Consider the following 27,889-nt stretch of genomic DNA (forward strand, 5'->3'; position numbering starts at 1 on the left):
TGGTCTGTGGTTAACGAATTAAGGGGTCGTCCCCGGAAAGGCGCATACCAAACTATTACTAAGAATTTCGGTCCACCATATATAACGCTAGCAGATCAATTTAATTCTTTTTTTCTCGTCTACTGCAGCAAGTTGGTCCGGTAATAGGGCTAGTTATTGTATGCCACAATCGGTGGTTGAGTCTGCCTTCCGGCCTGAGTGTACTGAAGATGATATTCGTCATATCTTATTCAACTTCAAACAGCGCAAGTCGGTTGGATTAGATGGTGTGTCTGTGGACGTCCTTCGCAAAAATTTCGAGGCCCTGAAGGATGTTCTTTTAGCAGTTATAAATAACATTATAGCCACACAAGTAATACCGCTTGGCCTCAAGGAAGCGCTTGTAGTTCCTCTTTTCAAAAGCGGACAGGTTAATGTTGTCACAAACTACATACTGAAAACTGCGCAAAAAACGAAGACACAGAACGAGAAGGCACCACACGGGCGCAGACTATCAACTGAATTTTTATTCAATGATGAGGCCTATATATGTATCTTCTACCCACAGTGAGACAGCACAAAAACACAACAACCGCGATAATCAACCCAAAACACAATCACCCACTGTCCCTTCGCGTGCACCGTGATGCACCCGTCAATTACACTTCCATAAAACTGCGCACAAACAAAATTCACGACAACCTTAACGGTCACGCTGATGTCACGCCAAAGACCCATATCGCCTGCTCGCCTTAAGAAATCTGGCCAAAAAGGTTATCTCCCTGTCAAGCAAGGCCACAGATGGTGATGCCACACAGGAATCCGAGTCTTTCTTGATTAGGTAAGCCTCCACCATCTCCCTGCATACCTGATCGCTATGTTTGAACAAGACGCTGGTCCTGTTCAAATGAGGGTAGCATTTTTCGCAACCCTTGCAATGCATGGCGATATTGGAGGAAGCCGCGCCCTTCAACGACCTACGATGCTCCGCCATCCGCTCGTTCACACAACGACCCGTCTGGCCGATGTACTTTTTTCCGCACGAGAGCGGCACTTCGTAAACAACTCCAGTGTTACACTCTGTGAACCTAGTTTCCTTCCTGTGCGCTACCAAACAACCAGTTCCAGCACGACTGCCCTCAGACTCTAGATTTTTACGCACAGCACTACAAATCCGCGCAAGCTTATTTTTGGCCGTGAAAATCACGGCTACTCCGTACCTCGCCCCCACTTTTTTGAGCCGGTGTGAAATTCCATGGACGTACGGAATTCCCACCACACGTCTCCGTCCCTCGTCCTGCTTGTTATTGGAACCACTACTCCCCTTGTTGGCCAGGATCCTTTCGGAGATCTGAGCCAACAACTGCTCCGGAAACCCGGCTTCCTTCAGCCTCTCCACCTGTGCCAGGAAGCTAGACTCAACTTTGTGGTTACAGGACTTCGCAAGGGACGCTTTTAAGCAGGACGTGGCTATACCAGCCTTGATTATTTTGGAATGCCCCGAGCTAAAGTTCAACAAAGGCTTCTTCGTTCTAGGGTGATATTCCCAACACACACCATTATCCAGGTACTCGATGCTGAGGTCTAGAAACTGTAGGGTATCCGAGCTGGGCATCTCGAAAGTGAATTTGAGGCCGCCACCAGCATCCTTGAACATTTTTACGACGTCCGGAACCGCCCTGGGAGAGTTTGACTTCAAAATGATCAAAAAATCATCGACATAGCGGAAAACTCTTAGCGCTTGATCACCAAGATCCTCCGCCAGTTCCTGATCCATCCTGCTCAGATAAATATCGCTCAGTACAGGTGCAACCCGGGAGCCGATGCAAAATCCCGAATTCTCGACGTACACCTTACTGCCCCACCCAACAAAGGTCGATTCCAAGAAAAAAGAAAGCAGTGCTAGGAAACTCTCAGTCGAAACACCGCATTCCGCTATAAACACCAAGGCGAGCAGGCGATATGGGTCTTTGGCGTGACATCAGCGTGACCGTTAAGGTTGTCGTGAATTTTGTTTGTGCGCAGTTTTATGGAAGTGTAATTGACGGGTGCATCACGGTGCACGCGAAGGGACAGTGGGTGATTGTGTTTTGGGTTGATTATCGCGGTTGTTGCGTTTTTGTGCTGTCTCACTGTGGGTAGAAGATACATATATAGGCCTCTTCATTGAATAAAAATTCAGTTCATAGAATGCGCCCGTGTCGTGCCTTCTCGTTCTGTGTCTTCGTTTTTTGCGCAGTTTTCAGTATGAATTCCTACCAACTAGCCCAGTTTACCGTTCGTACAAACTACAGACCCATTTCGATACCTTCCTGCATTGCTCTGACACTTGAAAAACATATTTTTCACGAAATGCAGAGCTTCATTGATGCCCACAACATACTGTCGCCTAATCAATACGGATTTACTTGCGAGCGTGGCACTAGGTTAGCATTAGATTAATTAACCGATTTCCTTAATAGTATTCTCCAAAGTAGTGCATTCGCTTGTGCATTATTTATAGATGTATCAAAAGCTTTTGACTCCGTAAACCATGAAATATTACTTCGTAAACTTCACAGCTATGGCTTCCGAGGGCCCTTCCTAACTTTCCTTCAAAATTATTTGCACGGTCGAATCCAAGTTTTCGGAAATATTAAAAGCAAACCTAGACAGTTGACCGCTGGAGTTCCCCAGGGGTCGATTTTAGCTCCCCTTTTATCCAACCTGTACGTCAATGATCTGAGTCAAGCAATTTTTCACTGTCGGGTGTTTCAATACGCAGATAACACGCTTTTAATATCTCTTTTTGACCGGAACAGCGCGCACTAAGACACGGGCAAGAAGGGAGACACGACACACACGAGCGCTGACTTTCAACTGGTGTTTATTGTTTGGAACGAGGTATATATACACAGTTCCAACAACACAAGGAAAACAACCATCCATTCATAGATTCATAGTCAATTCATGCATGTCACACTGAACAAGGACGATAACAACATTATCATTTTCCCTTCACTAAAAATGCCAATTCTTTTGAACTGATCGATAAAGAGGGGCTACTGACGCATGCGTCTTTAGACCAGGCGATGTGCGCTGCTTCGAATATTTCGCGTGTTAATTGGTCACTGTGTTTACTTAAAATTCGTGTGCTAGTGAAGTCAGGGTGGCAAGTTTTGTTTTCACAGTCTCTACAATGAATCCCGAGATGCCCTTTTACTGTGTTATGCACGTTATTATTGTGCTCCTTCAGGCGTTCATTGAGGCATCTCCCCGTCTGACCCACATACAGCTTGCCGCATGCCAAGGGAATGGCATACACTACACCTTCTTCACATGACACGAATCGATTTTCATGCTTGATGTCGCAATCTCTGGGAACGAAATCAGTATTAACCATTTTGCACATCTTCCCAAGCTTATCTGGAGCCGAAAATATAACCTTAACTCGTGCTCTATTCGCTATCTTCTTTAGTCTGTGGGAGAAATGATGAATGTAAGGTACAACAGTAATTTTTTCTTTTTCCTTCCGCGTCTCTGAATCTGCCTGCTTCCCTTTTCCATTTTTGCTCAAGCTACTGAGAATAGATTCGGACACTGATACTAGTAGCTGCTTGGGATAACCAGCCTTAACGAGCCGATCGGTTTGGAGAAGGAAACTATCTTGCATGGAGTGCATGCAGGATTTGTTAAGCGCGTTGTGATAGCATGACTTCACCACGGCACGTTTCACCAGCTTAGAATGAGATGACGTAAAAGAGAGCAATGGCTTTCTGCTTCGTGGCTGGTAAGACCAACACATGTGATGGTGCATTAATCTGAGTTTGAGGTCTAAAAATTGGATGACATTGTTTTCTGGCACTTCAGTAGTTAGTATGAGGGGATGAAGGCACTCAACAAAGTTAGCTTTGATCTGCGTAAAGAATGCGTCAAATTCTTCCACATTAGAGTCTATAAGAACGAGAAAGTCATCTACATATCGAAAACATTGTACAACCTTTGACCCTTTCAATTTTTCTTGAAGCATTCTACCCTTTTGTGCTAACAACAAGTCACTAAGCACGGGAGCTATGCATGACCCGATGCAAACTCCTCGTTTTTGCAGGTAAAACTCACCATCCCAGGAAATGAAGGTAGAAGTTAAATACACTTGAAGTAGTTCTAAAAAGCCTTCGGCGGATATGCCGTTCTTGTTTTGGAATTCAATTACTCCTTGCTGGTCAAAACATTCTTCTAAGCACGCGAAGAGCTCGTCATGTGGTAGTGAATAATATAGGTCCTTGACGTCAAAAGAGCAGGCCATCAGTCCCTTGTTCTTGTTAGTTTCTAAAAACTTGATTACATCCTGCGATTTTTTTACCTGAAAAGGATCGTCCAACGTGATCGAATTTAAGATCTTCTTTAGAAAAACGGCTACATTTTTCTGCTATGTGCCTCTCTCAGATGCGATCACACGAAACGGACACTCTGGTTTGTGGGTTTTTGCGCTAAAAAACACTTGTAAACTAAGGCCTTCACTTTTATCGGCTCTTTTCGTTAACAGGTCAAGGTTAAGTTTTTTGCACACTCTCTTGGCCTTAGCTTTAATTCTTTTCAGATTAAGGTTCTTGGCCACAGAAAACGAAGACAGAATAGCTTCCCTACCCTTCTTGACGTACAAATGGGAGGGTAGCACTAGGAATCCCCCTTCCTTGTCGGCTGGGAGCAAACGCAGCGAATTTCCCTTCAAATACGGTACCTTTTTCTTCTGCTGCAAAGAACCGAAGCCCCACCACATAGAAAGAAGAAATGGAAAGAGCTTTCTGATTTAGCGAACACAACGGCTGACTTCTTGTGGCACCAAACCCTTTTCCAGCTCCGGGAATCACCGGCCAGAAAGAAGCACTCGACAGAGAATGTAATCCACACCGCAGGGAACGTGTCGCTGCCTACGGAAGTGCGTCGTGTTCTCTCCCAGGGGCCGAAGTACGCCACGGAACCGAAAAGGTCGCCCGCAGAACTTCTGAGCATGGTGAGGCAGGTGTCCAGGTTGGCACCGGTGGCGGAATCCGATAGGTGCGTGTCTGAAGGAGTTGATGCGCTTCTGCGTTGCAAGGCCCCAGTGAACACCCGTCTCGGTTCGGCGAACTGTCTCGTATTTGAAGGGAAATTCGCTGCGTTTGCTCCCAGCCGACAAGGAAGGGGGATTCCTAGTGCTACCCTCCCATTTGTACGTCAAGAAGGGTAGGGAAGCTATTCTGTCTTCGTTTTCTGAAAAGAATTAAAGCTAAGGCCAAGAGAGTGTTGTTGAGTTTTGGCATCCCACCGTTGTCAACACTGTTGGGACTGGGTGTCCGAGCCAGGAAACGGTCGAGGCGACGGTGAGTCAAATGAACTTTATGTATAGTATGTACAAGGGCTTTTACATGATACAAGGACCAAGAGCACCACGGGCTAGCACAACGAAGAAGAGCGGCCCCGGCGGCGAGCGTAGCTCCGGCGTGATGGCTCTTCTGCTGCCCGTCTGCTGCTCGGGTTCAGCGCGGCTCCGTTTTTATAGGCGCTGGTAACGGTTACGGCAGCCAGCCGTTCAAATCCTCCAATCACTGGCCACCGTTCAAATTAGACCAATGGTCGAGAGGCGGCGGCCGATGACGCGAAGGAGGAGCCCGCACCGACGGAGAGGAGGGGAGGAGGAAGGGTCCGTGTCGGCGCCGGCGTGGCTGGATGAGTCACGCTGCATGTCGCGACTTGTCCGAGAAAGTCTGGGCCTGCTTTGAGCGCCGGCGGGCGCGCAGCGCTGGTTTAGACAGGCCCGCCAGCGAAATGTGGGCTCCGGCACTACAGCACCACCGCCGCCAGACAATGCGCCACGAAGACGAGCTACTTCCGCGTGGCTCGGATGCGGGCGCGCTCGTACGCCAGGCTCCTCCAAGTTCTCGTCCGGTGTTCAGCCGCAGGTAGCTCCAGGCTCCTTTCCATGAACAGGTCCGGCTCGTCAGGACAGGATCACTGCTCCGCAGCTTTGTCGCCCAGGTGACTGGATCAGCTTCTCTCGGTCCTTCGGAAGAGCTTGCTTCTCAGCATCGGTCGTTGATCGTTCTGCATGTTGCCAAGAACCGACCGACAACAGGCACCCAACACGAGCAAGTGCCTTCTGTCACCCGTCAATACACCAGACTTAAAGGTCACAAAAACTCCGCTAGCAATAGTTCTGTCCCCTTTTTGTTCCCTCTTCTACAAGAGACACATGTGGGATACCAGAACTCCAAAGTAATTAACTCAGACAAAGTGTCAAACACATGAAACTCTCGGAATGAAATGAATGCAAAATAAATTCGCTCTCTTGAGATCACTCGGCCAGAAGACACTCAGCTGAGGCCACAAATGAGGATATCAATTTTTCCCCGATCTACGAGCGAACTTAAAACAGCTGTTCGCGAAGAGACAAAATGTAGGTCATGAGGAGGCGAAGGCAGCCTTGCTTAGAACACACGGCTTAGTGCGTCTACGTTCGCGTTTTCCTCGCTTCTAACGGACGGTAAACGACACCCGCTACAGCGGAAACTAGTGACTGCCTTTTTCGCTGTGCTGCGCTTTTCTCTCTCTCTCTCTCTACTACCGTGGTAGCTAACGTCTCTGCCTCTTTCGCGGTAGACGCGCTGTTCTTTCTCTCTCTACTACAGCGGTAGCTAATGTCTCTGCCTCTTTCGCGGTATACGCGCCTTTCGTTCTCTCTGTACTTGTCTTTCCAGTTTCTACGGGAGCTACAGTACGAGAGCGATTCGCTTTCATAGCTGGCAACTTGTCCCTTTCTTTGCGCTTCGCGCGCCAGTCGCGACGTCCCATAGCGAGTGCGCAACGCTTCCGATGGGACCGTTCTTTCTTTCTCTCTGTTCGTGGGGGCAAGTCAGACCTTGCACGAGTCTTGACTTTCTCGCGCATCCGTTTGCCTTTCCGCTCGGTGTGTAGTTCTCCTCTACACGGCCTTTTGATTTCACGCCTACTAAATGGCGTTATCCTGACACGCGGCTTTCTATCGCGATTGCACTTGGCCGAGCGCTTAGACGGTTTCTTCTCTCTAACTTTCCTGCCCCTGTCACTACGGCCCCGTACAATCTTGCACTTTTTGAGCCGTCCTCGCGTTTTCCCTGTGCGCGCGTGCCGCTTTCTGTGGGAGCGCGGTTTCTCCCGTGACTGCAGCGGAAAAAGAGAGCCCGCATGAGATCACGTGCCTTTGCGCATCTTGCTCTCTCTGTGCTCGCGGCAAGATTCACCCCTGCCTCGCTCCTTTATTTTGAGCTTCTTGAGCAGCGCTCTCTTGTATCTCGGTTTGGTGCCTTGGTGCACTTTTCCGCGCGAATGTTTGCACGATTTCTTTTTGCAGTTTATTCTACTGCCCAGACCTATGTGCCTCGACACACTTATGTACCTCGCTTTGCGCGATAGTGATGCTTCGCACATTTCTTTAGCTCTGATTGCAACTCTAGTTTCAGAGCTAACAACGTGACTGACTTTACTAGAGTCATTTTGCCGGCGACGTTGGCGCTTCCGATGGTGGCAACCCGTTTCCGCGCGCTTGCCCCTTCTCTCTTTTCGGCAGCGCCCGTCTTTCTTATGCCTGCCTTTCATCTTTCGGCGGCACCACTCTTTCTTTTGCCTGCCTTTCATCGTCTTTCGGTGACAGCTCTCTCTCTTGAGCTTGCCTTTCCTCTCCTTTCGACGGCAGCACTGTTTATCCTGTTTCGCTATCACCTTGTGGCGATAGCTCACATTCCTTAACTGGCGGTGCCTTTCCTTCCGGTTGCAGCTTTTTATCGTGAGCTTTCCTTTCACTTTCGCCTGTGAAAGCACATTCTGCTTCCGTCGCCTAAGTTCCTGTTTTCTGACAATATCACTTTCATTGTCAGCCAATTCACCTGCGCTACCTGGCTCAGGCCTGTCTTTGGCGCCTTTGCTAATTTCCTCAAAGCTGCGCTCTTCCTGCTCAGCGTCTCTGAGTGCGCATTCGTCCTCATCTTTCTCGGAAGGAATGACGTCTACCGGCCCCATGTCGTCTGGAAGGTTCTGTTCTCCACTGTCGTCCAGCACCTTAGTTTCTTCAGGCGCAGACGTTCTAGTGTTTTCTACTGACATGAGTGCTGGTATACAGCTCTCGTCGTGCTCCTGACGCGTTTCAGCCAATTTCGGATGAGGGTCGGCTCTGCACTCAGTCGCGATGTTCCCGCTACTGCAGCTGCTTTCTGGAATGTCGCAAAGCTCAGAGCAGTGCGAAAGCACGGGACTCGTTTCGCATTCCTCGCCAGAGACACTAACGCACAACTCGGCGTCCGCAAACTCTACGTGCGCCTGCTTCCGTTGATCGTAAGTGTCGGGTTTCTGCATCTCTGCCGAACGCGCTGAACAACACGGTGTGCCGTCCTCATCTACTTCGCTTGCGTCGGCGCAAGTGTTTTCACTAATGTCCAGACGGACGTCCTCTCTGCCCTGTTCGGCAACTTCTCCTGCTTTCGACACGCTAGGAGATTCGCTTTCCGGTAACTCCGCCACAATCTCAATGGGCGAGACCTCTGTAAGTGCATCGTCCGATGCTGTGACTACCTTATCCGATGGTAGAGAGGTTCCCTCAGTTCGCGAATGCGAGGCAATTCCCACTGTTACAGCAGCAGTTACATCTGCCAAGTACGGACTACGTTCCTCTGTGCCGCACTGGCAGGGCTGCTCTACAGCGACGCACTCTACCTCTGTGTCCCGATCCTCCGAACCTTCCGCATTTTCGAGCCATTCTAAAATGTCGGCTTTAAACTGGTAGGGAAAATCGTAAACGATGGAGTGCTATTCTCTCGCAGGTACCTTTGGCGAAGGTCCAGCGGTGACACGTTATATTTCGCCAGTAAGAAGCTTTTCAGCTCATCGTAGTCCGCCAAGCCGCCGTCCAACAGGCGCTTGGCAACGTCATACGCTTGGCTGGAAAGCAGGGCTACCAACTTCTGTGCCCAACCATTCCGCTCAACGCGCTTTCCCTCGCAGACGCGCTCGAACTCCGCAAGATATTTCGCCATATCTTCAGCGATCACGAAGGGCTGCGGCCTGTCTCTCAGCTGATGACCGTTGTTCTTACGCAGAGCGAACAATGTTCTATCTCTGTCATAAAAGATCTCGTGTGCTTCAGACTCCAGGTCCATCAGTTTCTTAGCGCGAGCATGCCGTTTTATCTCAAGCTGCCTCCGTTTTTCTGCCTCTTCGCGCTCAAGCTGCTTCTGTTTTTCTGCCTCTTCGGCCTCACGCTCACGGCGTTCTTTGATCTCATCCCAGGCCTCATTGGCTTCCTCAGCCGTTACTTCCTTTGCCCGCATGATCTCAAGAATCGCATGCTTTCGTTTAGCGGGGCCCAAATCAATGCCCAACTCTTCACAAATTTCGATGAGTTCCTTCACTTTGAAGTTCTCCATCGCTCACAATAGCCTCTTGTAGTTTGCCCTTTTCTTAGAATTCCCTTGCCGTTCACTACTATAGCGCTACTAGTATGACACGCGCAAGTAATTCTTTCCAACAACGCCTCGTTTACTCCCTCTGCACCAGCTTTCGTTTCAAAGCGCTCCGACTTGGCTCGAAACGGCAAAGCTCTCTCCAGTGCAACACACAGCCCTACTCTAAACTACAATGTGTGCTAGAGCAGTCTGGCGAATTGAGGGGAAAACATCAGGCACTCACCGCGCCGAGGTAGCTGACGCCGGTCGATCCCGCAGCTGCCATCCACTGTTGAGTTTTGGCATCCCACCGCTGCCACCACTGTTGGGACTGGGGCATCCCACCGTTGTCACCACTGTTGGGACTGGGTGTCCAAGCCAGGAAACGGTCGAGGCGACGGTGAGTCAAATGAACTTTATGTACAGTATGTACAAGGGCTTTTACATGATACAAGGACCAAGAGCACCACGGGCTAGCACAACGAAGAAGAGCGGCCCCGGCGGCGAGCGTAGCTCCGGCGTGATGGCTCTTCTGCTGCCCGTCTGCTGTTCGGGTTCAGCGCGGCTCCGTTTTTATAGCCGCTGGTAACGGTTACGGCAGCCAGCCGTTCAAATCCTCCAATCACTGGCCACCGTTCAAATTAGACCAATGGTCGAGAGGCGGCGGCCGATGACGCGAAGGAGGAGCCCGCACCGACGGAGAGGACGGGAGGAGGAAGGGTCCGTGTCGGCGCCGGCGTGCCTGGATGAGTCACGCTGCATGTCGCGACTTGTCCGAGAAAGTCTGGGCCTGCTTTGAGCGCCGGCGGGCGCGCAGCGCTGGTTTAGACAGGCCCGCCAGCGAAATGTGGGCTCCGGCACTACAGTGTGCAAAAAACTTAACCTTGATCTGTTAACGAAAAGAGCCGATAAAAGTGAAGGCCTTAGTTTACAAGTGTTTTTTAGCCCAAAAACCCACAAACCAGAGTGTCCGTTTCGTGTGATCGTATCTGAGAGAGGCACATGGCAGAAAAATGTAGCCGTTTTTCTAAAGAAGATCTTAAATTCGCTCACGTTGGACGATCCTTTCCAGGTAAAAAAATCGCAGGATGTAATCAAGTTTTTAGAAACTAACAAGAACAAGGTTCTGATGGCCTGCTCTTTTGACGTCAAGGACCTATATTATTCACAACCACATGACGAGCTCTTCGCGTGCTTAGAAGAATGTATTGATCAGCAAGGAGTAATTGAATTCCAAAACAAGAACGGCATATCCGCCGAAGGCTTTTTAGAACTACTTCAAGTGTATTTAACTTCTACCTTCATTTCCTGGGATGGTGAGTTTTACCTGCAAAAACGAGGAGTTTGCATCGGGTCATGCATAGCTCCCGTGCTTAGTGACTTGTTGTTAGCACAAAAGGGTAGAATGCTTCAAGAAAAATTGAAAGGTTGTACAATGTTTTCGATATGTAGATGACTTTCTCGTTCTTATAGACTCTAATGTGGAAGAATTTGACGCAGTCTTTACGCAGATCAAAGCTAACTTTGTTGAGTGCCTTCATCCCTTCATACTAACTACTGAAGTGCCAGAAAACAATGTCATCCAATTTTTAGACCTCAAACTCAGATTAATGCACCATCACATGTGTTGGTCTTACCAGCCACCAAGCAGAAAGCCATTGCTCTCTTTTACGTCATCTCATTCTAAGCTGGTGAAACGTGCCGTGGTGAAGTCATGCTATCACAACGCGCTTAACAAATCCTGCATGCACTCCATGCAAGATAGTTTCCTTCTCCAAACCGATCGGCTCGTTAAGGCTGGTTATCCCAAGCAGCTACTAGTATCAGTGTCCGAATCTATTCTCAGTAGCTTGAGCAAAAATGGAAAAGGGAAGCAGGCAGATTCAGAGACGCGGAAGGAAAAAGAAAAAATTACTGTTGTACCTTACATTCATCATTTCTCCCACAGACTAAAGAAGATAGCGAATAGAGCACGAGTTAAGGTTATATTTTCGGCTCCAGATAAGCTTGGGAAGATGTGCAAAATGGTTAATACTGATTTCGTTCCCAGAGATTGCGACATCAAGCATGAAAATCGATTCGTGTCATGTGAAGAAGGTGTAGTGTATGCCATTCCCTTGTCATGCGGCAAGCTGTATGTGGGTCAGACGGGGAGATGCCTCAATGAACGCCTGAAGGAGCACAATAATAACGTGCATAACACAGTAAAAGGGCATCTCGGGATTCATTGTAGAGACTGTGAAAACAAAACTTGCCACCCTGACTTCACTAGCACATGAATTTTAAGTAAACACAGTGACCAATTAACACGCGAAATAATCGAAGCAGCGCACATCGCCTGGTCTAAAGACGCATGCGTCAGTAGCCCCTCTTTATCGATCAGTTCCAAAGAATTGGCATTTTTAGTGAAGGGAAAATGACAATGTTGTTATCGTCCTTGTTCAGTGTGACATGCATAAATTGACTATGAATCTATGAATGGATGGTTGTTTTCCTTGTGTTGTTGGAACTGTGTATATATGCCTCGTTCCAAACAATAAACACCAGTTGAAAGTCAGCGCTCGTGTGTGTCGTGTCTCCCTTCTTGTCCGTGTCTTAGTGCGCGCTGTTCCGGTCAAAATGAGTTACCAACTTGCCCAAGCATCTGTTTTAGTATCTCGTCATACTAATTATCATAAAGCCGTGGCTGAATTACAAACTGACATTGTAAATATTATCAGTTGGTACCGTAACAACTTAATTTCTATTAACCAAAATAAAACTAAATTAGTCTGTTTTCACGATCCGCTGAAATCTGCTTCTGTCATCACTCCAGTGTTTCTTCATTCTCCTCTGTGTAACAATTGCTCTTGCTCTCCTATTCCATACCTCTCAAGTGTCAATTATCTCGGTGTCCATTTCGATTCTAACATGTCCTGGAACACTCATTTGGCTAACGTTTGTGAAAGGCTGCGCAAAATAGCCTGCCTGCTATATTCTATTAAAGCACTATGCCCAATTTACATAAGGAAAACAACAGCACATGCATTGGCGTACACTGTGCTGCGATATGGAATTTGTTCTTTTTATTTCTGTTCAGTGTTTTGGCGCAACAAAGTGAATTCTTTACTAAAATCTATAATTCGGGCTGTGGTGTATGGTGTGCACATTACTAATAATTCCAATCTTGTTTCATGCTCGCGCATGCCTTCGTTTGAAAAGTTTGAAAAGTATTTATTTGAAGTGTGTCCCATACACTTCAGGAAGGAGGCCAAAAGGCGTGGTGCCTGACGAGGGCCTTCCTCCCTGGGGGTAAGCAAACTGCATTCGGCACATACACACACAAAATAAACAATTACAATAAATGTAGCGGTCGCCATTACACTTGCTGGCATGTTAAAATAAAAACAAAGGAAAAACTGTACAACAATATTAAGGTATCTTCAAAGTTGTTAAGATGCGTGCTGTTGGGTTACAGGGGAAAAATATATACAATCATGTTACCTGTTATCAATTTACAATATGTCACAGGATGTACCGCTTAGTCATGCAGTCAACAGTGCAATCACTTTTCTCGTGTATATTTTTTGAGTTCTGCATTGATGGAGGAGGTCATGAAAATTTCTGTTTTCATTCAAAAAGGTAGTCATTTGATATCTAATTGTTTGGAATCCGTAATTTGTTCTTGCTTTTGGTGCTCTTATTGTCATGTGTCGAAGGGGAGGTGCTTGGGTTTTGTGGTAATTTTGTGGTAATTGTGCTGTGTCATGTGCTTGGGTTTTGTAGTAATTCTGGTGTTGCAAAAAAATTAGTTTCAAGATGAAATCTGTTATATGTTTCAAGTGCTAGCCGAAGAGTTTTTAATTGAAAAATTGTCAGTAACCCCCAAGCTGTTCCACCACGGGTTCGTGCTATCCAAGTAGCGTAGATTAGCAATTGCTCGTATGGCCTTTTTCTGTAGTAAAAACAAAGCATTTAAATTAGTCTGTGTTGAGTTTCCCCATATAAGTAAACAATAGTGAAGATGTGAATGAATTAAACTGAAATAAAGTTGCTTTTTGAGCCATACTGGTAATAGAAGCCTAAATTTGTTTAGAAGGCCCACTGATCGCGAAATATTTTTTCTTACTTGATTAATATGGTCAGTCCACAGCAGGTGTTCATTAAATATAACTCCAAGGAATTTTATTGACTGTACTCGTTGTAAAACATTTGAATTGTATAATATGATTGGCTCATCATCTATGACTTTATTTTTAGCTATGAATATTACATACTTCGTCTTCGTGATGTTTAGTTCTAACCTGTTGACCCTCAACCATAATGTAAGGTTTTCTAACCAGAGATTTGCTCTACATTCTATTGCTTGTAAACTCGCGTCATGAAAAAAAATATTTGTGTCGTCAGCGTATAAAACTGTTTCGGAGGAAGGAAGAATATTAACAGAAGAATATATATTAACAATGTCATCAATGTGAACTAGGAATAGAATAGGACCCAGTATTGAGCCCTGTGGCACACCAGTGCGTATAAGGCCGCGGCTTGAAGGTATGTCGTTAATCATTGTGAAATGTACTCTGGATGATAAGTAGCTCTGAATAATATTAAGTGCGGAACCTCGTATCCCATAGAATTGTAATTTGCGCAGTAAAATTTCGTGACAGACCGAGTCGAAGGCTTTTCTAAAGTCAAAGAATAGCCCAAGTGTAAAAATTCTCTTTTCTATATTGTTAATTATTTTATCCTTTATGTGCAGTAAAGCTTTTTCCGTAGATTTCCCTTTGTGAAAGCCATATTGTTCTTTCGCAATAGCTCCGGTCTTAATGAAGTACGAAGTAAGGCGGCTATTGATGACTTGTTCAGCAATTTCTGAGAAGACCGGCAAAACGGATATTGGGCGATAATTGTTAGGATCATTATAGCTTCCTGTCTTATGTATCACACAAACTCTTGCTATCTTTAATTTATCTGGAAACCTGCCTTCTTTGAGCATTTGGTTGCATATATGAGACAACAAAGGTGCGATAATATCAGATACGGCTTTCACTACCTCACCCTTGATGTTATCAGCTCCAACGGAACAGTTATTTTCTAGACGCATTATATACGAAGGGATTTCGGCTGTAGTTGTTGGGGTTAGAAGTATCGAAGGCTTTGTTATGCCTTTAAGATATGACATTGGATCAGTGCATGTTGTTTGCGCAGACTGATTTTCACCAACCGTCAGGAAGTGTTCGTTAAACATGTCAGATAAGGGACGACCTCTGAATGGTACGCCATCTACCACAATCTCTACTGGAGTTGGCTCGGTTCGTTTTGATACTAAATTGTTGTATGACCTCCATGTCTGGTTAGGGGCAAGTTTATTAGCGAACGCTTTTGCGTAATATTCCTGTTTTGCGGTTTTTAGATCAGTGTTGAGCTTAATCCTTACTGCTTTATGCAGTTTAGTATATTGATGTCCTTGTGCTTCAAAAAATCAGCAAAGAGATTGTGTTTTTGCCTTATTCTTTTGTACAGCTCTTTCGTAACCCACGGTTTCTTAGACTTTTTGTACCTAGAGCGGCGGACCAGAGGAAAGGCTTCATAATAGGCATCTTGAAATTTTTTTTCAAAGACATCGTAACAGCGACTAGGATCTTCTTCATTAAAAACGAGTGACCAGTCCACCTCTGAAATCATGCGTCGAAAGCAATTTATAGTTTCGTCATTAATTTTTCGCTAGAAAGTGTTAGCTGCGCTATTTGAAAAAGTTATCCTCGAATGGGGCAAAAAGACAAAAAATGGAAGATGGTCGCTCACATCGCAGGCCATCACACCCGACTGGACATCATTTGGTAAGAAATCAGTGAAACATAAATCGAGAGCAGTTCTGGTACTACTGGTAATTCTTGTTGGCAGGTTTATAACATTTGCACGGCTGTAGGTAGACATCATACCAATAAAATTCTTAGAAACTGTACTCTCAGTCAATATATCTATGTTAAAATCACCCACCACGACAACAGATTGGCTATGTCCTGTAAACGAGTGAAGTACACTGTCAAGGTAGGAAATAAAGCGTTCAACTTTACCAGACGGGGGTCTATAAACAAGAATTATAATAACACCACAAGGTTCGGCAACAAGTACCTCAAAATCACAATCAACAACGGAAAACGACTCTAGGGAGGCGTGTGATACGCCATCACGAAAATACAGAGAGACACCGCCCCCTTTTTTGTTGTCTCTGAACAAACACACATTAGAATAGTCTTCAAATTGAGCAACGTCAGAAGAATCAGTGAACCAGGTTTCTGTAAATGCTAGAACATCAAATTTGTGGTGAAGTAAGTTCAGATAAGCGCCAGCGGCATCTCCTTTGTTTCGAAGACTTTGTGAGTTTAAACAAAACAAAGAAAGAGGCGTATTTGAATGGGAAGGCAATCCCATTACTGTATCGTTCAATTCATGTACCGCGTAGTAACTGCGGTTTTGTGAAGATGCTTCGTAATCCATACTGCTAGAAGAGATAAAGAACAACCGAAGAAAACTGAGTTGATGGACGCTCACGCCTCCGAATCATCACTTTCAGCCTGCTTAGTTTCCATGATATTACACAGATGTGCCTCACATGAAATCCGCAGAATTGGTTCTCCTGGGCCCTTGCGGACCATCACCTTTCCATTCTTCTGCCACGTGAAGCAATAACCCGTCTGTTGTGCCCTTGTGCGTGCCAGCCACAAAAGATGCTTGTTTCGACTGGTAAGGTTATCGCAGAAGCGGACTTCTGATTCACTGTCAACCAGTTGCTTACTCTTGCTCTTCCAGTTCTCTTTTGTTTTACGAGAAACGAACCGCACTAGAATGGGAGCCTTTCGCCCTTTTCTTGTGGAAAGACGGTGAATGCCATCAATGTCGTCTTCAACAAGCGAACTAAGGCCAAGGGAAGCAGCCAACTCATTGATTTTAGGCAAAAGGTTTTCATTTTCCTCCCATTTGACCCCATGAATCTCGAGATTCTGCCGTCTACCATACTGTTCAAGTTCGTTAACTTGATCCTTTAAATCAGAAATCTCCTTCGCACAGACGGAGTCTTCCACTGCTGTAATACGCTCCTTGATGTCTGTTAGTTCACGGTCCTGCTTAGTTAGGCGCTGTAGCGCTTCATCATACTTATCCGACATGTGTTGGACAGACACTTGTACATCAGTCACTATTTGCTTTAACTCGGGAAGTGCATTCATCGCCTTAACTAAATGCATCAGAAGGCATAGCTTTTTTTCCATATCTGTCACGACGCCCATTAGTGCCTGTTGAGAGAGCTCCTGCTGTTCGTTATTTGAACAGCTATGCGCAGGGGAGGAGCCACGTGAGCGACATTGATCTCTGGACGGTCGAGAAGTGCGCTCTGACGCCACTACACATCTCCGACATTTCCACTGCGCAATGCTGCTATCGGCCTTTTTGCTTTTGTAGCTTCTGGCTGTTAGACCTGAACATGCTTTTCCAACATGGTAGTTGAATTCGCACGCTACACAGGTTACAAATGGGTCATCGGGTGGGATAGCAGCATGGCAGGAAAGACAAGGGTCAGGCTAGTCTTGAGCCGTATGATTAGGCATGGCTATCACTAAGCAACAGCACCCGGCAGCAGCAGCAGCAGACGATGCAATAGAAAAAAATAAAGGAAGCAAAGTCACCAACCTACGAAGTGGAAGAAAAGCGTCAAGCGCCTTCCAAGACAAGCGTCGACGATGTGCTACTGCTGCTACTGCCGAATGCAAATGCGGAGCAATGATTCCCAGTATCGCCGAAGAAACCTCGGTAGTTCGAACGTGGTTGCTGGGGCCAATGGGAGCAGGCCAGGTTTCCCAGATGATACGAGGAGATACGGTCCGCAATCTTCGAAACCGTGCGTCGTTGTCAGCAGGAAATTCTTGAGATGCAGCGCAGCCCCAGTGGAGCCATGCGCCAAAGGTTGAACTTGAACGGAGGCCCAGCCGTAAAACTGCGAAGTGGAAGAAAAGCGTCAAGCGCCTTCCAAGACAAGCGTCGACGATGTGCTACTGCTGCTACTGCCGAATGCAAATGCCAGGCTATTCAGGCTATTATTCAAAGAAACTGTGATCCTTATGTATATATGGAACAATGAGTTCTGCCTCCCGTATGTCCCCGCCAGAGCATTACGTCCACGCGACCGCTTTACCTTGCCCACAGTACGGACAAGATATGGTAAACGTGTCCGTGCCTTTTATGTACCTGATGTGTTGAACGACCTGCCAGATAATGTTTTATCTTTCAGCACTCGGAAAGAAGTGAAATCTGCTATCTTGGATATGTATGTGTAATTTTGTTTCTTTTCTTTTTTTTCTTCCCGTCCTTTCTCAATGCCTTTTCTTAGTTTCATTCTTTGTGCAGTATTGATTAACTGTATTGTATTAACTGTATTAACAGCATTGATTAAGAGTGCAGCGATGGTGTAGAGGTAGAGCATCCGCCTCGCGTGCAAGAGGACCGAGTTTCGAACCCCGATGCCTGCGCAATTCTCCACCGGATAAAAAAAAAAAAACTCCGCGTGTCGATGGAATTGCATAACCAGGCTTGGAGTGCGGCCTGATTTCGGTGACCAGAACCGACAACACACTTCCTCACCAGAACAGGATTTGGCCACCCTGGTGTAGTACTTGGCCACAACCTTCTATGAACAAACCATTTAACCCTCGGCCCTCAGTCCCCAGCGGCTGCGGAGCAACTGACCAAGGCGGCGGTCAGATCTGTGACGCAGCGGAGGGTGCTAGAATCTCTGGCTCCGGACAGGCCGCCATTGGAAACTGAACCTGGCAACGTTTAACGCAAGAACCTTATCAAGTGAGGCTATCTTAGCAGTGCTGCTGGAAGAATTAGCCGGTACTAAATGGGATGTCATAGGGCTTAGTGAGGTTAGGAGGACAGATGAGGCGTATACAGTACTAAATGGTGGGCATGTACTGTGCTATCGTGGATTAGCAGATAGGCGAGAACTAGGTGTGGGATTTCTCATAAATCAGGATATAGCTGGCAACATCGAGGAGTTTTACAGTATTAACGAGAGAGTGGCAGCTATCGTAATTAGGCTTAATAAGAGGTACAAGCTGAAGGTGGTGCAGGCCTACGCGCCTACATCAAGCCATGATGACCAGATAGTTGAAAGGTTCTATGAGGATGTGGAATCGGCAATGACCAAAGTAAAATCACAGTACACTGTACTGATGGGCGACTTTAATGCAAAGGTAGGTAAAAAGCAGGCTGGAGACAAGGCGGTAGGTGAATATGGCATAGGTTCTAGGAACAGTAGGGGAGAGTTATTAGTAGAGTTCGCAGATAGAAATAATTTACGGATTATGAATACCTTCTTCCGCAAACGAGCAAACAGGAAGTGGACGTGGAAGAGCCCGAATGGTGAGACTAAAAGTGAAATAGACTTCATACTGTGTGCACACCCTGGCATCGTAGAGGATGTGGATGTCCTCGGTAAAGTCCGTTTCAGCGACCACAGAATGTTAAGGTATCGTATTAGCTTAGATTTGAAGAGGGAACGGAGGAAACTGGTGAAGCGAAACGCTATTAACGAGTTAGCATTAAGAGGGAAGGTAGAGGAATTCAGATTGTCGCTGCAGAACAGATTTTCCGCTTTAACTGAAGAAGACGACCATAGTGTTGAAACAATGAATGATAATCTCACAGCTATCGTTACAGAGTGCGCCGCAGAAGTAGGTGGTAGGATGGTTCGACAGGATACCAACAAGCTATCTCAGGAGACTAAAGATCTGATTAAGAAACGTCAAAGCACGAGGACTCCACAGACAGGATAGAACTAGCAGAGCTATCTAAGTTAATAAATAAGCGCAAGGTAGCCGACATAACAAAGTTTAACATGGAGAAAATCGAACATGCTCTATGGAACGAAGGTAGCCTAAAATCAGTGAGGAGAAAACTGGGCATAGGTAAAAACCAGATGTATGCGCTAAAAGAGTTCTACACAAATCTATACAGTAGCGAATGTAATCATCAAGTTACTGAGGGAGGCAGTCGAGCACAGCAATGGGACATCCCGCCAGTAACGAAGGAGGAAGTAAAGAAAGCCTTAGGAGCAATGCAAAGAGGGAAAGCAGCTCGTGGGGATCAGGTTACAGCAGATTTGTTGAAGGACGGAGGAGATATTGTGCTACAAAAACTAGGCACCCTGTATACGCAATGCCTTGTGACCTCGAGAGTACCAGAAGCTTGGAAGAACGCTAACATTATCTTAATTCATAAGAAAGGAGACATCAAGGACTTGAAGAATTACAGACCGATCAGCTTATTGTCCGTTGCCTACAAGGTCTTTACTAAGGTAATCGCTAATGGAGTCAGGACAACCTTGGACTTTAGTCGTCCAAATGATCAGGCAGGCTTTCGTAAAGGATACTCGACAATAGACCACATTCACATTATCAATCAGGTGATAGAGAAGTGCGCAGAGTATAACCAACCCCTATATATAGCCTTCATTGATTACGAGAAACCATTCGACTCAGTGGAAACCTCAGCTGTCATGCAGGCATTGCGGAATCAGGGTGTGGAAGAGTGCTATGTGAAAATATTGGAAGATATTTAAAACGATTGCACAGATACTATAGTTCTCCATAAAGTCAGCAATAAAATTCCAATACGGAAAGGTGTCAGGCAGGGAGACACGATCTCGGCAATGCTCTTCACTGCCTCCTTACAGGAGGTATTCCGGGGACTGGAATGGGAAGAGTTGGGGATAAGAGTTAATGGAGAATACCTGAGTAATTTGCGATTAGCTTATGACATTGCCTTGCTAAGCCACTCAGGACAAGAACTGCAAAGCATAATCAATCAGCTAGACAGGCAGAGTAGAACGGTGGGGCTAAGAATTAACATGCAGAAAACCAAAGTAATGTTCAATAGCCTTGCAAGGCAACAGCAGTTCACAATTGGTAGCGAGGTGCTGGAAGTAGTAAGAGAATATGTCTACTTAGGGCAGGTAGTGACCAGAGATCCGGATCATGAGAGGGAAATAACTAGAAGAATAAGAATGGGGTGGAGCGCGTATGGCAGGTTCTCTCAGATCATGAATGGTACCTTACCAATATCCCTGAAGAGAAAAGTATATAACAGCTGTATCCTACCGGTAATCACCTATGGGGCTGAAACGTGGCGGCTAACAAAGAGGGTTCAGCTTAAGTTAAGAACAACGCAGAGAGCTATGGAAAGGAAAATGATAGGTGTAACGTTAAGAGATCGAAAGAGGGCAGAGTGGATGAGGGAACAAACGCGGGTTAATGACATCCTAGTTGAAATCAAGAGGAAGAAGTGGGCTTGGGCAGGGCATGTAATGCGAAGGCAAGATAACCGCTGGTCCTTAAGGGTAACGGAGTGGATTCCAAGAGTAAGCAAACGTAGCAGGGGACGGCAGAAAGTCAGGTGGACGGATGAGATTAAGAAGTTTGCGGGGATAAAGTAGCGGCAACTAGCAAAGGACAGGGTTAATTGGAGAGACATGGGAGAGGCCTTTGCCCTGCAGTGGGTGTAGTCAGGCTGACGATGATGATGATGATGATGATGATTAACTGTGCCGTTCTCTGGCTTGCTCCATTCTGCCGAGCACTGCCCCACAGGCCCATTGTTGGCTTGGGCAGGCTCGTATGTGTACTATGTAATTTTTTCAAATAAACAATTTTTATTATTATTATAAAAAAAGTAAATCTGTAGTCAAATAATTTGTTGGCAGGTACAATATTATTATGTAGGTAAACGTGGCTAGTTAGCGAATCATACCACACGTTGACAATTGCGCGAAGCATTTTCTTTTGCAATGTTTGCTGTTTTAGGCCGTCAGATACCCTGGTGTTGCCCCCGGGAAGGAAACAATAGCTTAGGTGGGAACAGAAAAATGCATAATACAAAGTAATTTTAGTTTTTGATCTGTAAAGTATGCCTGTTACGCAACGTAATTCCGACGATTCTAGAAAGCGTTGATGCAAGGTTATTAACATGTGGAAACGAAATGGAACCTGTTCAGCGTGAAACTTGCTACTCTCATTGACAGATTCATACCCGTCATCAGTATCCCTTGCACTAACACAGCGCCTTGGTTTAATAGGCATCTACGTCGCCTTAATAACAAGAAAAAGCGCCTTTACAGACAAGCCGACAAGAACAGACACTCCGAATCTTGGCAACGGTACAAACTATGTGATAAGGAATATCAGTCTGAGCTGATATCTGCACGTAGGCACTTCTTCACACATGATCTACCGGCAATGCTAACAAACAATCCACGGAAGTTCTGGCAGATAATAAACCCCGCTAATCATCCTGACATTACTCTTACCAACGCGGAAGGCAGCAGTGTTCCAGTGGCCGAATGCGCCGAACTTTTCAATAACGTATTCACATCCGTTTTTACCCTTGAAGATCTCCCTCTACCTCCTATTTCTGTCAGCACTTCTAATACATCAATATCCGAAATATTTATCAGTGAGACCGGTATCTTATCCTTACTAGGGAAGCTTAAAACAACATCAGCATGAGATCACCTTGGCTTTAATAACAAAATACTCAAAAATTCATCTGATGGTATTCATCGCATCTTGTCCGCTATTTTTTCACAATCTCTATCATCAGGCGTGATTCCGCTGGACTGGCGCCTAGCTAAAGTTGTGCCAATTTTCAAGTCTGGCGATCGTACCTCACCACTAAATTACCGACCCATTTCATTAACTAGCACTGTTTGCAAACTTCTTGAACACGTAATTCACTCGCAGGTAATTAACTATCTTGAAGAACATAACATTATCTTTAAATATCAACATGGGTTCCGTAAAGGCTACTCATGCGAAACGCAACTTGCCGGATTCATTCAAGACATACATTCATCGATTGATGCTGGCATTCAAGCAGACTCCATATTTCTTGATTTTTCTAAAGCTTTTGACAGAGTACCTCACAACCGGTTATTAATGAAACTAGCACTGCTTAATATTCACCCTCTTGTCATTGCATGGGTTAAAGATTTTCTCTTTTCCAGGTCTCAATTTACAACTGTCAATAACCACAATTCGTCTTTCAGCCAAGTACACTCTGGCGTCCCACAAGGAAGTGTGCTTGGCCCCTTACTTTTCCTAATATTTATCAACGATTTACCGGATTCCATTTCTTCCCATATCAGACTTTTTGCTGATGATTGTGTAATTTATCGCAAAATTTATTCTAACACCGATTGCCAATCCCTTCAATCTGACCTGGATTCAGTAACATTATGGTGCTCAACCTGGCTTATGCAACTTAATCATTCAAAAACTAAATTGATGTCTTTTACTAACCGAACGTCTCGAATTCAAACAGCATACTCCTTAAATAATAGCTCACTCGAGCTAGTCACCACGTATAAGTACTTAGGACTTCACCTTCATTCAGACTTAGCATGGAACCACCATATTAACCTTATGCTTCCATCTGCTAATCGGTCATTAGGTCTCTTAAAACATAACCTAAAGCATGCTCCTCCTTACCTCCGTGCTCATGCCTATACCACTCTAATTCGACCTAAAATTGAATATGCCTCGGCTATTTGGGACCCTTACCAATCTTACCTAATAAATAACATTGAATCATTGCAGAACCGCGCCGTTCGTTTTATTTACTCCGATTATTCACGTAACACCAGCGTCACAGCTTTAAAGAAACGCGCAGGTCTCCAGGATTTATGTCTCCGCCGCAAAATTGCACGACTATCACTTTTTCATAAACTTTATCATCATCCATCACTTCATAACGACTTTTTTCTTTGCCTCCTTCGATTTTTCACCGCCGCGATCATCCCTTTAAAGTAAGGCGTTTCACGTGCAGAACGTTTAACTACGCGCATTCATTCTTACCACGCACAATATCTGACTGGAACACCCTGCCTTCACATATCGCAACCACCACTCATCCTGATAAATATTTTAAACTTATATCTTCAATAACTACTGCTTAACTTTTCGCATACATCGTTATTTTATTTGTTCAAGGCTTCCTTTTTTGCAGGGTATGTTACTAAAATGATTCATTGCATTAGTCTTATGTTTGTATAATTTTAATACTGCAGCAATCTTCGTTCTTTGCCGCGCTACCATTCTTTTGATTCTTTTGCTTACTTATGTCATGCAAAGTGTCTTATTTGTGCTTTTGTTTTGATTCTTTTGCTTACTTATGTCATGCAAAATGTCTTATTTGTGCTTTTGTTGTTTGTTTTATATTTGCGGTTTTGTTTTATTCTGTTCAATTGCCTGTGCCCCCCCCCTATGTAATACCCTCTCGAGGGCATTTAGGGGTATTATGTATAAATAAATAAATCAATATAAATAAATAAAATTGTTTGCCTGACTGATGTGCATTATCTGTACCTCTCTACGCGCATGCTCTCCGTTCCCTTCCATATATCCCCTATCCACCAGCATGAATAAACAGTTGGTAGTTAGCGCTCGTGAACGTCTCTGTGTCCCTTACTTTGTCCCTTGTCCGTTTTTTTGCGCTGAATTCTATTTAACATAACTTTTTGAGTGCTCAGCCCAGAAGACTTGTGGAACGAAGGTGTTCAAATGTAGCTTGTTTTCCTCTAAATCGATGTATCTCGACGAGTTAAGCACGTATACGTGCTTTTCACGTAGATCTGAGCGACTGCGTTTTTGAGTGCACAAACAAGAAGATGTATGAAACGAAGGTGTTCAAATTTACCTAGTTTCAAGAGTGTGAAAAATTGCCCCAAGAAACAAAGTTTACCCAAACGCCGTGATTAGCACCAACAAAATGATAATAATGCGGTGAATACACATGAGAGACGAGCGTCACAGAATTCGTGCTTAACCACAACAAAAATAATGTCAGTACCTGGACTAGAAATGAAAGTGTTAAATACATAATAAATCGTTATGCAACTGTCATCATAGTAGATTTAAAAAACAATATTTTCGATGCAAAAGAGTTCACAAGGAAAAGAAAAACAAACAAAGAAAACATTGCAGGAAGATTTAGCCAGAAAGGCAGGAGAGTTTGCCAGGGCTTTCATTAATTCCAGCAGACAAGGTGTTAAATTTAAATATTAGGTAGGATTCACAGGCTTCCCTGTCGTAATGTGTCTGGAAGCCAGATTGGAGTATGGTGGCCGTGAAGTTTCCAAATGAATGGCCTTTTGTCGTTACGTGTCTTGAAAGAGGCAGATCTGGCAGTGATCTTATGTATGCTCTGTGGTTATTTATTCTCAATCGGAAAGGAGTTTCAGTTTGCCCGATATACTGAGCACGGCACACACCGCACTCGAGGAGGTAGACTACGTTGCTGGTGTCACAGTTGAAATCTCCTCGAATTTTGAATGAGAAAGACTACGCTGTGCTGCGAGCTTCTGTGACCTTATTCATCATTGGACAAAGTTTACAGCGCGGTTTATTGCAAGGTGTGCACCCTGAGACTTCACCGTTGTCTAGTTTCGAGGAGGTTACGGCATCTTTCATATTTCTTGCCCTCCGATATACGACACGGGGTGGTTCGGGAAGCAAGCGCTTCATTTTGTCGCTCTGAAGGAGAATGTTGTGATGCTTTCTGAGAATAGCGTTAACATTCGGTGCTGTTGGAGAGTATGTTAATATCAGATTAGTTGGGTAGTTCGTCTGCGCAGTCTTGGTGTTATTTAGCATTGTACGGCGGTCTTGTACTGCAGCTTTTTCCAAGGCATCGTCGATGATAGGCTTCGGGTAGCGCTGTCGGACCAAATCCTTGCGGAGTGTCTCACAGTTAGAAGCGAAGTCCTCTTCACGGGAGCAAATGCGTTTAAATCTGAGAGCCTGGCTATATGGTATTCCTTTCTTGCAATGATTTACGTGGCTACTTTTAAAATGCAAGTATTGGTGCCTGTCCGCTGGCTTCCTAAACACGGAGGTGACAAGCTTGTTTTGCGAGATCTGAAGTTTGACATCCAGAAAGTTGATCGTAGTGGTTGAGTAGGTGTGGGAAAAAGAGATGCTTCTGTGAGCATTATTAAAGTTAGCGATGAATTTGAGTAGCTCTTCTTCACCATGGCACCATATAAGAAATATGTCATCTATAAACCTTCTATAAAAAAGGGGTCTTAAGAGACAGCTCTCTAGGTATTCAGTTTCCAGATCATGGAAGACAGTTGGGCTAGTTGGTGTGAATTCGTTAATGACTGCGACATTGCAACTAGCGTGGAAACACAAGGACAGCGACACAGGAAATCGACGGGACAGCACGCTAGACTTCAACTGACGTTTTGATGCACACATAACAGATTTTTACACTTCTATTCGGCGCATGCTCAGGAGACTGTACCCCCGCCCCCTTCTCTTTATCACGAAGCAGGTTGTCAAGCAAACAGTAAATATTTAAACCAAATTGACGCGCAAGTTTTTCGACAGATAGATTAACTCTTTTCTCGTGAGGGCTACTGAGGGTGTGCTCACGCACTTGTCCCCTGCCTTATCAATGCAAAATGCTTCAAATATCTCCCTATCACCCTGCCTATGAAGCCGCCTCAGCACTCTCGTGTGGCTAAAGAGTGGAACGCATTTTTCTTCATTTCCGCCTGTTGTTTTGACTTTGCATTTGCGGCAATGTGCGGCCCAATGGCCACCCGCCATCAGACCTGCGACTGTAGTCCGGTGTTTTCGTAGCCTTTCGTTCAGGCACTGGCCTGTTTGGCCAATATAACATTTACCACAGGTCAGTGGGATAAGATACACCACACCGATGGTGCAGTTCACAAACCGCCTGGCGTGTTTTGTTGCGCAGGATTTTGCCTGGTAAGCATTGTTGACCATTCGGCACATCCTACACAGCTTTTGTGGGGCAGTCAAAACGACAGGGATGCCGCACTTTCCCGCGGCCTTTTTGAGGCGATGGGACAAGTTGTGCATGTAGGGCACAGGCACCGGACGTCCCCCCGGGCCGTCATTGCAGCAGCCTGCTGTCTTGCGTCCCTGTCGGAGCTCTTTAATAAGGCTCTCAGCGACAGACGCCAGTATGCTGTCAGGGAAGAGCCGCTCTTCAGAAGTCTTGTGAGCACAAAGTGAACGTGAGTGTTGAGCAGCAAGTGCTCCGTCTGCGTAGCGCTGGCTTCCCTGACAGCATACTGGCGTCTGTCGCTGAGAGCCTTATTAAAGAGCTCCGACAGGGACGCAAGACAGCAGGCTCCTGCAATGACGGCCCGGGGGGACGTCCGGTGCCTGTGCCCTACATGCACAACTTGTCCCATCGCCTCAAAAAGGCCGCGGGAAAGTGCGGCATCCCTGTCGTTTTGACTGCCCCACAAAAGCTGTCTAGGATGTGCCGAATGGTCAACAATGCTTACCAGGCAAAAACCTGCGCAACAAAACACGCCAGGCGGTTTGTGAACTGCACCATCGGTGTGGTGTATCTTATCCCACTGACCTGTGGTAAATGTTATATTGGCCAAACAGGCCAGTGCCTGAACGAAAGGCTACGAAAACACTGGACTACAGTCGCAGCTCTGATGGCGGGTGGCCATTTGGCCGCACATTGCCGCAAATGCAAAGTCAAAACAACAGGCGGAAATGAAGAAAAATGCGTTCCACTCTTTAGCCACACGAGAGTGCTGAGGCGGCTTCATAGGCAGGGTGATAGGGAGATATTTGAAGCATTTTGCATTGATAAGGCAGGGGACAAGTGCGTGAGCACACCCTCAGTAGCCCTCACGAGAAAAGAGTTAATCTATCTGTCGAAAAACTTGCGCGTCAATTTGGTTTAAATCTTTACTGTTTGCTTGACAACCTGCTTCGTGATAAAGAGAAGGGGGCGGGGGTACAGTCTCCTGAGCATGCGCCGAATAGAAGTGTAAAAATCTGTTATGTGTGCATTAAAACGTCAGTTGAAGTCTAGCGTGCTGTCCCGTCGGTTTCCTGTGTCGCTGTCCTTGTGTTTCCACGCTAGTTGCAATGTCGCAGTCATTAACGAATTCACACCAACTAGCCCAACTGTCTTCCATGATCATACTCCTTTCTAGTACATTGGGCCCTGTCCTTCCCAACTTCCTTCTTCGTGACCCGTCAACGACCTATGTGAACCTGATCGCCATCGCAACGTGCCGTGCCAGGATTCTTACCTTTTGCGCTCAACAACCGTCTGGTTCCCTTGGAGGTCCAAGCCCTGTTTGCTCCATGCGCCCCTTCCGTTCAACATGCAAGACGCATCGTCAAAATTATGCGGTCAGAACTATGGCGACAAGTGAGGCACTTGCATGTGTGCTATGGGTTTCTACGTGGACACAGGCCACCACCCACCGCGGGTTCGAGCTTCGCGCGAGCCAAGGGCCCCGATCAGCCGTCACCACACACACTGGGACACCGCTGCAGCGCACTCAACCTCCGCTGGGAGGAGAGCGATTCGCCGCAAAGAAATAGGCCTCCAAGTTCACAAAGGAGACGTTTATTCACATCGTCCTCTAGCTGATACACACA

At 45.8% G+C, this 27,889-nt stretch overlaps 1 pseudogene; it reads right to left on the reverse strand.

Annotated features, from left to right (window-relative positions):
• LOC149345851 (uncharacterized) overlaps nt 1-27,611 on the reverse strand; it is a 38,594-nt pseudogene extending 10,983 nt beyond the window's left edge.
• Nucleotides 27,612-27,889: the final 278 nt, after the last annotated feature.

Source organism: Amblyomma mixtum, chromosome 4 (assembly GCF_055824585.1).
Source record: "Amblyomma mixtum isolate Tamu chromosome 4, ASM5582458v1, whole genome shotgun sequence".
Lineage (NCBI taxonomy): Eukaryota > Metazoa > Arthropoda > Arachnida > Ixodida > Ixodidae > Amblyomma > Amblyomma mixtum.